This window comes from Elgaria multicarinata, chromosome 4, assembly GCF_023053635.1.
Source record: "Elgaria multicarinata webbii isolate HBS135686 ecotype San Diego chromosome 4, rElgMul1.1.pri, whole genome shotgun sequence".
In the NCBI taxonomy this organism is placed as follows: Eukaryota; Metazoa; Chordata; class Lepidosauria; order Squamata; family Anguidae; genus Elgaria; species Elgaria multicarinata.
Window position 1 is genome coordinate 117,933,797 of NC_086174.1, and position 12,128 is coordinate 117,945,924.

Consider the following 12,128-nt stretch of genomic DNA (forward strand, 5'->3'; position numbering starts at 1 on the left):
GAAAGTAACTTGAGGAAGGAAAACGCGGGTGGAGAAGCGAGGTAGGGAGCGTGTTAACCCTGGTGTGATGGAGCTTTTGTGCTCTAGGTTTTCCATTGATGTTACAAACTCAGCAAGTGCAAATAGACGGGGACTAGGCGGCAAAAACCTTTCTTGTTGTTGCCCCAAGTGCGAAAAGTGTCACTCGCCAAGAAGGGTGCCCTGAAGGTCCACGCCGCCAAAGCGTGCACTGACCCGGGTTCGAGGTTGCCCGGCCCTCGCGGGCACACAACCCACTAGAGAAGGCCTTGACACAGCTCGGCGCCTCCTCCCCGAGGCTCCGATTGGCCGCCTCTGCCGCCGAGAAAATGGGGTGACCCGCGCTGGGGTTTCCAGCGGGGGGAAAGGAGCGAGTGAGCTCAGCCGGGAGCCGCCCTGTAAGCCGACGGAGGGAGTGTTTGGCGGGGAAAGCGGTCCGAGCAAAGAGCCTCCCTCTTCCCGCGGTGGAGTTCGGCTCCGTCCCAGATCAAAAAGACACTTAAGGGCAGAGGGATCGTTTTGCAAGCCTCGCGGGGCCGGTAAGTAAGGTTGCCGCCAGGGTGGAGCTGGAAGTAGATTGAAGCGCAATAGGCTCCCCGGGTCGGATCTCCCGAGCCCACCGCGCGCACGCCTAGCCGGCTTCTCGCCCGGACGTCTTCCCAATGCCTCCAGTGGCAGCATCTCAGCCCGGCCCTCCTTGGCGCTCTCGCGCTCTCCACCCAGACGCCACCGTTGCGCCGCCCTCGCTTCCACCGCTCTCACAAACCACTTGGGAACCCCCCACCCCACCCCGGGGCAGCTTTATTTATTCATTGCTACATTAATATCCCACCTGTCCTCCAAGGAACTACGTACATGACTCCTCCCATTTTCTGTTTTATCCTCACAACAACCCTGTGAGGTAGGCTGGCCCAAAGTCATCCCGGGAGCTTCATGCGAGGATTCGAACCCGAGTCTCCCCAATCCCAATCCAACGCCCTAACTACTACACAACACAGCTAAGTGGCCTTGATTTCAGTCTCAGGCCGGCCGGCCGGCCGGCCAAGTCGCTTCTTTAATTGGGTTCAGCAGCCTGCTTATCGCTTGCTGGGATGTCGTTTTGCTCTTCCTTTCCTCTGCTTGTCCCGCACGGTATGATCTGTTAAATCCCTTCAAATAAGTGGATTCACCAGCTTGAAGTCCTCCAGTGCGTCCCGGCCCTATGCAAGGATGTTCATTCAACACACACACACACACCCTCCACCCCCGAGATCAGTGGGAGGACCCCCTACTTGGCTGCAACTGTAACAGTTCTCATGCCACCCTGAAAAATGTGCGCTCCACGAGTCGGACCTGCTGGGTCCAGCGGAACTTCATCTCAAGTAAGGATCCGGTCTTATTCAGACGTGCACCCTCTGCATAGTTAGGCATGCCTAAAGGAATTGACATAGCTACTCGTCTCTCAACGGCGCCTAACTCTGCCCGGGGCTACGAGGGCAGCCTTACTTGGCAATAAGCCCTCCTGACCTCAACGCGACCTGCATAAACTCGGGTTAACGGTGCAGAGGGGTGTCGCCTAGAGGTCGAGGAGTCGCGCCGGCTCTCCCCCGCCCACTTCTTTCCTTCCCCGCCGAACCTCCCATTGTCCCTCACTTACCCCCCCCTCTCCTCGCTCCACGGCCCCCCGTGACGTCATAAGCCCCCCCCCCCCGGTCGCCAGATCTCTCCCCATTTGTCTCCAGCCACCCTCGTTACGTCACAATCGGCCCACAATTTAGCCGGAGATCGCGCGCTCCTTCCTTTCCTTCCCCCTCCTCCTTCTTCTCCCTCGCGGTGCCCGAGGCCGAGGCTCGGACCCGCCCCTTCGTCCCTTCCCCGCCTCTGCAGCGTGACTGAGCCGGCGGCTGCCTGGTGCTCCCGCTATCTCCCCGCCTTCTTTTTCTGCCGGGATCCGTCGCCGCCTTAAAATTGCCGCTGCTGGGTCCGCGCCGAAGGTAAGGAGGCGTCGGCGGGGCGAAGTGTTTCGCGCCCGGGCCTGGGCCTGGGCTGCAACTCGCGCCTCCGAAGTGGGACGGAGGGTTGGGTTGGGTTGGGGGGGCGGCCAGCTGTTGCTCTCCAGGGCGGCGGACGCGCCCTGGGCGCAGATTGTCCTTGTTGGGGAACGAGGAGGCGAGATCGAAGGCGCGTCCTGCCGCTGTCTGGGTCGACGGGCCGGGCAGCCCCAAGCGGAGCCCTTGCTCTTGCCGAGCACGGGAAGGGAGGGAGGAGCGCGGGGAGGCTCCGAAGCGGCCGGATCTCCCACACCCTCGCATCAGCCCATGCCTGCAGCAGCCGGTGGTTGGCTGGCAGGCGCTGACAGGCGCTGCGGGCTGCCGAGGGGGCTCCTCGCGAGCGCCGGCCGGGGAGGAGGAGGGGGGCCCTGTGGCTTCCAGGCGATGTTCGTGAACATGGAGCGCGGGGCGGGGTGTGTTTCTCCTCTTCCCACCCCCAAAAAGCCCGGGCATCCGATCGCGCGCTCCACGTGCATCCGCCTCTCTCTCGCTTCCCCGTTATTGCTCTGGGCGATGCACGGAAACGGAGAAGAGTTGGTGAGGCGGCCTATCGCGAGTTTTTAAAATCAACGCTGCAAACCAAGCGCGGCTTGCTTCTCCCCGGCAGGAGCCAGAAAATTGCAACAAGTGCTGCGGCTCCGTCTTCTACCAACCGCCGCCTCCTACGTTGCTGCTGCTGCTGCTGGCGAAGGAGGTGCGAAGCGGATGGCACTTTGCACCCAAGCCTGCTGTAATAGAGAATGACTGACAGACCACATGAGAGCAATTTAAAGCTCCATCACACCGGGGGTTAACACGCTCCCTACCGTCTCTTCTCAGCCCGTGTTTTCCTTCCTCAAGTTACTTCCTCTTTCAAGAAGAGGCAGTGCTCAACCAGCAGGAGACCCATTGAGTCCGTTGTTCTAATGGCGCTGCTTCTGCACACAGCAGGAGAGAGCAGCAGTTCAGAGTTTTAAAAAATCGGACTTAATGAGGGTTGTTGTTGTTTTGTCGCGTGAGGAACTCCCGAATGGGCGGGAGGCAGACGATGTCATGTGAGGAACCTAACTCAGTGAGTGCTCAGTAACCAGCGTGCAGTAAAATGCTTGTGGGATGGAGCTCTTAGTCTCTCCCCAACTCGAATCTGCTACTCGGAAGCAAATTCCTCTGAAAGCCATGGGACTCTCTTCTCTGTAGGAAAAGGCTAATTGGCTTCCAAGCGCAATGATCTCCGCCATGCATGTAGGGCAGGGGTGTGCAGAAGGTAGAGCTCCAGATGTTTTGGACTTCAACTACCAACATTCCTGAGCATTGCCCATGCTGGCAGGGGCTTGTGGGAGTTGAAGCCCAAAATATCTGGAACTCTACCTTTTGCCCACCCCTATTGTACTCAGAAGTTGGGTGGGGAGAGCCCAAGACTATTGGCCATGGAACTTTTCTCTGATAAGCAATCTTCAGCTACCTAGAAGTTAGAATTGAAGTGTGTGTGTGTGCATTAAAAGATTAAATGGTGATCTAGTTTGGCTTTCTGCTCAGATTTCCTATAGGAATAAAAATATAGCCTATAGTTATCCAGACTAAAGTGTGCTAACTGTACAGATGGCTGGAACTAACAGTGGTTCCAGCCATCCACACACTCCAGAGTCCGCCTCCTTATGGAAAATAGTGTGTCACATCCACAGTTAGGCTAGTCCACTTTGAGAGAAGAGCATGCTTCCTTACCTTATGCAACTTTATGCAAGTTCCTTCCAGTGTCAAAGCAGGTGTGTGCGCACACATGCACACAACTTTCTTTGATTCTGGCAAGAACTCCTGTTTGTGCCGGAGACTTAGGCTGCAATCCTATGCATGTTTTCCTGGGTGTAAGTCCCATTGTGGGATGTACTTCCAAGTAAACATGCTTAGGGCTGTTAAGTTGAACTGTAGGAAGTTTATCTCCAGGCCTTACTTCTACATCTCCTGGGAAACTTTCAAGTTCAGTTTTTGTTGAGGTATCTGAGACGAACCAGACTACTACGAATTATTAATTTGTTTCTGGTGCTGATCGTCGCTCCCCCCCAGCCAAAAAAAGAACAGGAAGTATCTAGGTATGCCTGGGGGGGGGGGGATACAAGTAAGGAACCTTGAAGGGTCAAGCAAGGTGTGCTGTATTCTTCAGAAGCAGGCCAGCTACTTTCAACAAAAGAGAATTCCTTTCAATTTTAAATTTATTATTTATTTATTTATTGCATTTCTATACTGCCCAATAGCCGGAGCTCTCTGGGCGGTTCACAAAAATTAAAACCATTCAAAGTATAAAACAACAGTATAAAACTATAATATAAAATACAATATAAAAGCTCAACCTTTGCTCAACCAAAGCTCAGCACTTTGCTTAGACACTGTCAGAATGAAAATGGATTTTGTCTGCCTTCACAGGAGTGAACTTGTGTAATCTATAGACCTGCTCAGTCCCACTTGATTGTGGAATGTACTGATGTGCCTCAGAAGGGGCAGGGGAAAACCCCAAAGTAGCTGTGACATTGGAGTTGATTTTCCACTCGGGGGAATTATCCAAAACAATCTGAAATTTTTGATTGGTCAAATATGTTGGCGCATAGGCATCACCAAAGTAATGACCTTTTGGGTGGGGAGTTATGTTTAAAATGATTGGATAATGGTTTATTAAAATGGGCTTCATGATTGGCTATTGGGTTATTAAAATACATTATTAACCAGCTTTCTTTAGCTCATCATAGTAATGCACTGTTTAATATTAAAATATAAAGCATCTAGCTGTGCATATCAAAGCTTGGTACGTTGATGCAAGGATGAAAAATGAAATGACCTCTACTGTATGAGCTTAGTCGCATGCACGCTCTGGAATACAAAAGATTCTGTATTGCAAGGATCACCTTTTTGTTTATATGGAAAGGCAATACCATTGCTTAGTCAGCAAGGAGATTTGCTCTGAAGACACAAGATCCTTCCTTCACAAAATGAAATATGCTGATTGCACAGCACCCGGAAGAAGAGGCCAGCAAGCTCTTGTATCACAGGCTGACCCTGTGGTCCTGGGCTAACATTGGTGTAATGCTGGTAGTGGGTACAATTGCAACTAAACAGAAGGCACAAGAATAGCTGTAGCAATGAGACAAGATGGCAGTAGCAACAGACATTCTCACTGGCAACTCCAAAGCCACCCACCAAACATGATATTGTGCATGGATGACTCTTCCACATGTAGGGAAAGCAATCTTACACATTGTGATCATATGAGCACCATGATGAAATCGTCTTACCCAGCCCATACCCCCTTCTACAAGTACTCAAGCACTCTGCATGCAAGAGCATGTTACTCATTGGGTTCCCGCCTGTTACTCATTTTGGGAATGCACAGCAGCTCAAAGAGTAATAGTGCAACTATACATAGAAACAATCAGTTTCTCACTGGCAGCTATTGCTGCAGTAAGCTTAGCTTGTGCTTGTCGTGGGGAGAGATACGTTTGCCACCATCAAAGAATGGCTGCCTAGTTGCCTGTGGAGATAGGATGAGTAGTAGTGACTGATGTTATGCTAGTGATGTAAAATTTCCAGAAATTTTGAAGCCATGGAAAAAAACCCGGGTTTTTTCAGGGGGCCAGGGAACGGAAATTTTCGGGAAAATTGAAATAATGCAATATTAGCACTTTTTACAGATTGAAAGTCACTTTGTTACTTTAGGAACATAAAATGTAATTATGTCCAAGTTGGTTTGGCATAAAATGATTACATTTGGTATATTAAAAGTACAGTGTATTTAAACAATTATTACAAATTTAATTTACTTTTAAAACTTTTTTTGGTAACAAATGGAGCTACAAGGTCCTGAACTGTTAGGAACACCTGAATTGTAAGGAACTTCTTTGGTTCTGCCAGTTTATGAGGAGCAGGCAAAAAATCAATTTAAAAAAACAACAACAGAAGAAACCACCAACATTAGTAACAAAGAAAATTATTTCCGCTAGTCCTCCAGTGTCAAGACATAAAGCACCCATTCCCATAAAAAGAACTGTGAAAAAAGGGGAACCAAGATTCAATGAATATGCATAAAATTTAATCAGACTCATTTTCTGACCTATAGCCATCAGTATTAGTTTCACTCTCTGCTTCCATGGAAGTGCTCCCTAGAGGCAGAATTGCATCTTCCTCTTGCATTTGGGAGTTGTAGTCTCAGTTTGCAACTAAGGACTTGCTTGTCCTTGGTGCACAGACATTGTAATAATCTGATACTATACAGTTTTTAGAAATCATTTGGAGAAGGAAATATCTGAACACCTTGTCTTAAACATTTTATTCATCATGCTAGAATAAAACATCTCGTAATCCGGTTTTTCTTCAATTTTTTCGACAAAAAACAAAAGAGGCTTCAGAAAAAACGGAGGGAAACCGTTTCCCCCCGAATTTTTCCGGGTTTTTTCCGGGCCTTCGCATCTCTAATGTTATCTATGGTAGGTGGCCCTGTGAGATTGGTGGCTGCAATCCTCTGGGCAATCCTATTCCATATCTCTGCCCCACTTGCCAATTGGTAGCCCTCCTGCAGTCAAGTGTTTGGAGATGTTATCTGTTGGTGATAAGACAATGTCACTGCTGCAACACTTGTTTAATCTAGGGAATTCCATTGGAACTTTGTCTCCCAGTGCTGTTTGTTCAGGTCCCTGTGCCCTGCTTCTGATTTCTGCAAGAAAGAATGTCGCTTTGGTACTTCTGGCTAAATATTCATGAGTGGAGTGGAATAGTTGGATACTCACCAACAAAGGGGGCTGTGTATTGCATACTGAGTTGAAACAGGCTAGATCTACACTACTGATTTATAGCAGTATTGAAGTGCACTGATACTGTTGGGGCACAATCCGCATTCCACATACCGCTTTCTTAGTGTTATTTCCTGCTTTTTGTTCCACGTTTGTAATGATTTGACACAAGGGGTAGATCTTGTCTCAGAGGGTTGTTTAAGCCAATAGTGATGGGACCTGGGGGGGGGGAGTGCAAAACAAAAACATTGCAAAGAAAAGGGTTAATTGTAGGAAGCGCTTGACTGGAAGATGTGATTCTACTGGAAGGAACGTCTAATGCTTAGTGCAGCCTTTCCCAACGGAGTGCCCTCCAGAAGTGTTTGACTATAGCCCCAATCATCCCCAGTGGCCATGCTGGCTTGGATGATGGTAGTTGTAGTCAAACACAACTGGAGGGCACCAGGTTGGGGAATACTGCTTCATCAGGCCAGCCCTGTCACAAGGTAAAGTGAAGTGGCTACTTCAGGGGATAGCTCTGGACCTCTATGAAAGGACAGCAGGTGATATGGAAAGCATATATATTCCAGCTGTGTGTATGTTTATAAGTGATGGATTTGGATTTTCAGCTCTGGTGTCAAAATGTCTAGGGGAATCGGCCAGTGTCTAAAAGAGGTTTTCATCCAGGTGTTGGAGGCAAAGTAGGTATGGGCAAATGGCAGAGGTGGACAAAAGGTAAACCTTCAGATGTTTTGGATTTCAACACACCAAAGCCCCTGCCAGTATGCCCAGTTGTTGGGAATGCTGGGAGTTGATGTCCCAAACATCTGGAGATCTACATTCTGCCATAGTACCTTTGATCAGGCCGCTAAAATGTTTTGTTGTTACACTGCAAGTTTGCTAATTAAGAGGATTTGAACTAACCTTTCACATTCTCTGGGACTAACACTGTACCAGTGCTTTGAACAAATAGATATTATTCTTACAAGGAAATAGTTAGTAGTACAGAAATCCTCTTTGAGCAATTGTGTTTTGTTTCGTTTTAGTATGAAAGGTGGGTTAGGACTGTCCGGGGAATGCAGGGAGTTGTAGGACTTTTTTCAGTCTAAACAGACCAAAAGATAGTGCTTTTAGTCACTGAGCTGTTCATATTATGTAGTAGGTTTACAAGGGGGTTGAATCAACAACAAGGGAGCAGGATTTTTTTTAAAAAGTCTCTAGTAGAAATCTCAGGTGTAGCCACAACTGTACTTTCTTGAGATGTGTTAATACGTATTACATGTCTCTGGCCAAACAGCCCAGGTCTTGCCCTGTTCTTAAAGCTACTCCAGCCTTCCCCAACCAGATGTGTTGGACTGCATCACCCATCCTTCCCAGTCCCAACACCTCTGGAGATGATAAAGTGGTGAAGATTGGGCTAATTCATGTTATTACTGATCACAAATGGTGAAGGACTTTGAAGCTTATTATTACAGTAACCTTGTAAGATCCTGAGATTACTAGCTCAGGATACATTGGTGAGCTTCTGGATTATCTCTGCCTTCCTGGTACAATTTTTCTCTACCTGGGCGCAAAAACTGGATGGGGAAATCCCAATTAAAATGAATAAGGGTTAAACACACTCTCTGACTTCCTCCTTCTCCACTCTTACAAGAATGCTTCTGATTTGAATGGGCATCTTAACTTGTTTGGATACCTGCGTGGTAACTGTCTATATCGGTGCAGCGTTACTGTTCTCTGTATCTCTCACACTAACCTCCATGTTTTGTTCTCCACTTTTGTGTTGAAGGGATCCTGTAGTCTGCTTTCTCGTTTAACTCCCATCACATTCAGCCAACCTGTTTCCGTCTAGATGTTTTGGACTTCATCTGCCATCAGCTCTAGCTAGCATGGCCAGTGGTCAGAAACAATTAGAGTTGTAGTCCAAAACATTTGGAGGGCACTACCCAAGAGAAAGCTGATGGAGAAGGCTTCCCGGTTAGAATTACATGGGTTATTTTAGACTGACAGAATGGTTATGGAAATGAAATACTTCTTATATCACTATGATGCTTTGGAATGACGGGCGACCCTTTTTGAGGAGGAACATTCAGCAACCATGTGCAATCAACCTAAGTGATCTGTTTTGTTTTTGCTATGAAGGTTTCCATTCTCTTGTCTTCAGAACAGCCCATGTTCATGATCAGTACAAATCACATATTTAGATAAATTATTTGTATTCTGTCATTGTCCAAAACAAACTTTGCCTGCCTATGCATGATGCTGTCTGGCCTACTATTCACGTGAACGGAATGGTTACCGTCTTTTTTGAATAAGTATATTTATTTATTTATCTTACTGAGTGCATTGGCTACTAGTAATCCTTACTGCTGTACCCAGTGCCTTCAGCCTGAGGGCTTGTCACTGTTGTCCCTTCTTCTTATCATGACTAAAAGGTCACTCACTGCATATTCTGGAGAATTCTGCAGTGTTGTGGCTGCTACCTGAGGTGGGCTTCATTTGCAGGGAGGGTTATTATTGTGAAGAGCACAGAAAGAGATCCTCTAGCCCAGCGGTTCTCAACCTGTGGGTCGGGAGCCCTTTGGGGGTCGAATGACCCTTTCACAGGGGTCGCCTAAGACCATCGGAAAACACATATTTCCGATGGTCTTAGGAAACTGTATTGACTGAACTATGTCATGTATCATCTTTTGTATTATTAAAGCTGTTGTTATGTATTATTTTCATTAGCAAACCATCCCATGACAATGGATCGTGTAGAGAAGAACGAAAATAATTTTATGGTTGGGGGTCACCACAACATGAGGAACTGTATTAAAGGGTCACGGCATTAGGAAGGTTGAGAACCACTGCTCTAGCCCAATTTCTCTCTGTGTGCTAAGCTTATTACAACTGTGGGACCATAGAATTACAGAATTGGAAGGTACCTTGGAGGTCATTTAGACCAGCCCCCTGCTCACTGCAGGAATCTTTCCTCTACAGCACCCCTAACAGACAATCCAACCAGCTTGTGCTTAAAAACTTCCACCTTCCAAAGCCGTCTGTTCACTGTCAAACAGCTCTTTCAATGTGCCTACTGAGTCTCAGCTTGTTGATGTTAAGAGATGGAATTGAGGCCAAGTTAAGCTGCTTTGTGCTTCTAGTAGCCTTTTTGCTAGGCAAAAAAGTATATCTTTAGAATTCAGCACAAGGAACAATTTCATTGGAACAGCTATTGTGCAAAAATGCCTGCCGTTTGGAATAGAATTAGTTCTCAAGCATTGTGCGTTGTTTTGCATTGGTTGTTTTCAGATTTTGTGTGTGTGTTTAGGAATGCAAGAATGGACTTGTTCTCCTTGATGTGTGCTGGAGGGGTGGGGAATGTACCTCCTTGAGCTCTGTTTAAACACAACGTTCCTAGAAGTTCAGAGGACAGCGGTGCCTTTCCACCCATTAATTACCAGCTCAGTTTTCTTTGTAGGTGCATGCTAACCCTATTAAAATTGGTTTTAGCTATATTTCCCAATGTATGTGTTGAAAATAATAATCATTAATGGAAAAATAGATGGAGCAAAGTACTTAGCTGGAGAGAACCCTAGGGGGTTACTGCATAATCCCCAGGCAGCAAACTTTTGATGTGGTGCAACAATCCACTTATTTGAGAGTAAGTCCCATTGCCCCCACTGAGGCTTACTTCTGAGTAGACATGTATGGGAGCTTTTAAACATGTGTGCTAAACTAATGATAAAATCCACTGTAATGTCAGGAGTAACTTGGGGGTTGGTCGGTTTGCACATTATCTATTCACAGTGAGGCAGTGGATGCATGCATTTCCCCGTTATGCATGCAGTGTAATATGTGAGGCAAGGGTGGGGGGAGGTTTATACACAATTCCCTTCATCCCTTTTTTAGAGGAAGTTACAGTGTGAATAGTATGTGAATGTATGTAGGGTTGCAAATCTACCATGAAGGGGTGGTGTCATATATCTTAACTTTCTCAAAATGATTACTAAAAAATGTGACTATTTTCCCCCATCACAAGAAGAAGAAGCCTTATCTGGGAGCTGCAAACCTATGGCTATTAAGCAATATTGCATTAAAAGGTCATTAGGAATCCAGAGAATTAAAGATTAAGTGATGCCAATAGGAAGATGCAAAGATGCACAATGAACTTTAGGTAACTGATATCAAAACAGAATTGGCAAGCAGTTTGGATAATATCCAAAGAGAAAATGCTGAGTTAAAGCTCCTCACGAAAGCTGGAAAGGGATATGTGAGAGAGGACGTGGAATTGAACTGTGTTATTCAGGGCCAAAGTATACTTAAGAGTTTCGCTTATCAGTTTGTGAATAAAAAATATTGTGTAAGGTATAGACATTGAAAACTTGATATATGGATATCTAGAAAAAAAATGAAGTTATGTCTATTTAGTAGACACTGAGTAAGAAATCACTTTGTCAAAGAGATAATTCAAAATTAATTGAATTTAACCTGAACTGTGTGTGTTAATTGCATAGGATTCTTTTAGTCAGGATTGAGATCCCAGATCTATGAAATATCAATAGTACTGCTAGTGAGGCAATATTTTGGGAAGTAATTTGGGGCCAGATAGTTCCTTTGACACCAAAGCTCCTTAGAGCCTGACAGCTTTATAGAGAAGTCTTTGTAACCCAAATGCACTTGGCAATACTCTCTTTCGTGACCATAATAAGTGCTTAAGAAATAATATTTTAGTTGCTTTTAAATACTTGTTGTTTGGAAATTTTAGATTTGTATCAAGTAAAGAAAGAAATAGATTAAAGGATCCCTCTACTACAATTAGTGTTAACAGGAAACCTGGCTTAAAACCCGCCAAATAATACTAGGCGCACACTTTGTTTAGGACTGTCGTTATCTGCTGTAGTGGGTTACTGGGTAGCCGAAAGCTCCTGGACGACTGAATTATATAAGCAGATAGTGCAAACAAAGTAAAACCATTATAGTAGACTCAATCTTTCACATTATACCATACATGGGCCTGTGCCCATTGCGCACGGGCATGTAGGAGGTTGAATTGGCTCTTATTGTTCCCATATCTCATCTTCCCATGCTTGCTGCCTGCCTTCACCTGACTCAGGCAGTTAGTTCGTAAACAGACATTGCCACTTGCTGACTTGACCATGCCTTTGATACTATACTAGAGCCTTTTTGCTTCCGATCTTATCTACTTTCTAGGCCCAATAGATCAAAAGGTTGGTGAGTTGATCTAGATCGGCCTTCTTGAAAGGCTTCTCCTGCGCCAGGATGGATCTTTTATTTCCATGCAGCTGGGGAGCATGTGGTTGCATCCTAAGGCACACTCTGTGCTCATGTGGGACTACAGCTAAGCTGC

General features: G+C 46.2%; 1 protein-coding gene across 2 annotated transcripts in view; it reads left to right on the top strand.

Moving 5' to 3' along the window:
* Window positions 1-372: 372 nt before the first annotated feature.
* The window catches only part of ELOVL5 (ELOVL fatty acid elongase 5), a 60,212-nt gene continuing 48,456 nt past the window's right edge, over window positions 373-12,128 (top strand). The window contains exon 1 of one of the 2 annotated variants that reach the window (XM_063125057.1): window positions 373-557. The gene's annotated coding sequence lies outside the window, so the exon portion shown is untranslated. Of the gene's footprint in view, window positions 558-1,888; window positions 1,992-12,128 lie in introns of those variants that run through there. The other variant, XM_063125058.1, reaches the window with a different exon arrangement.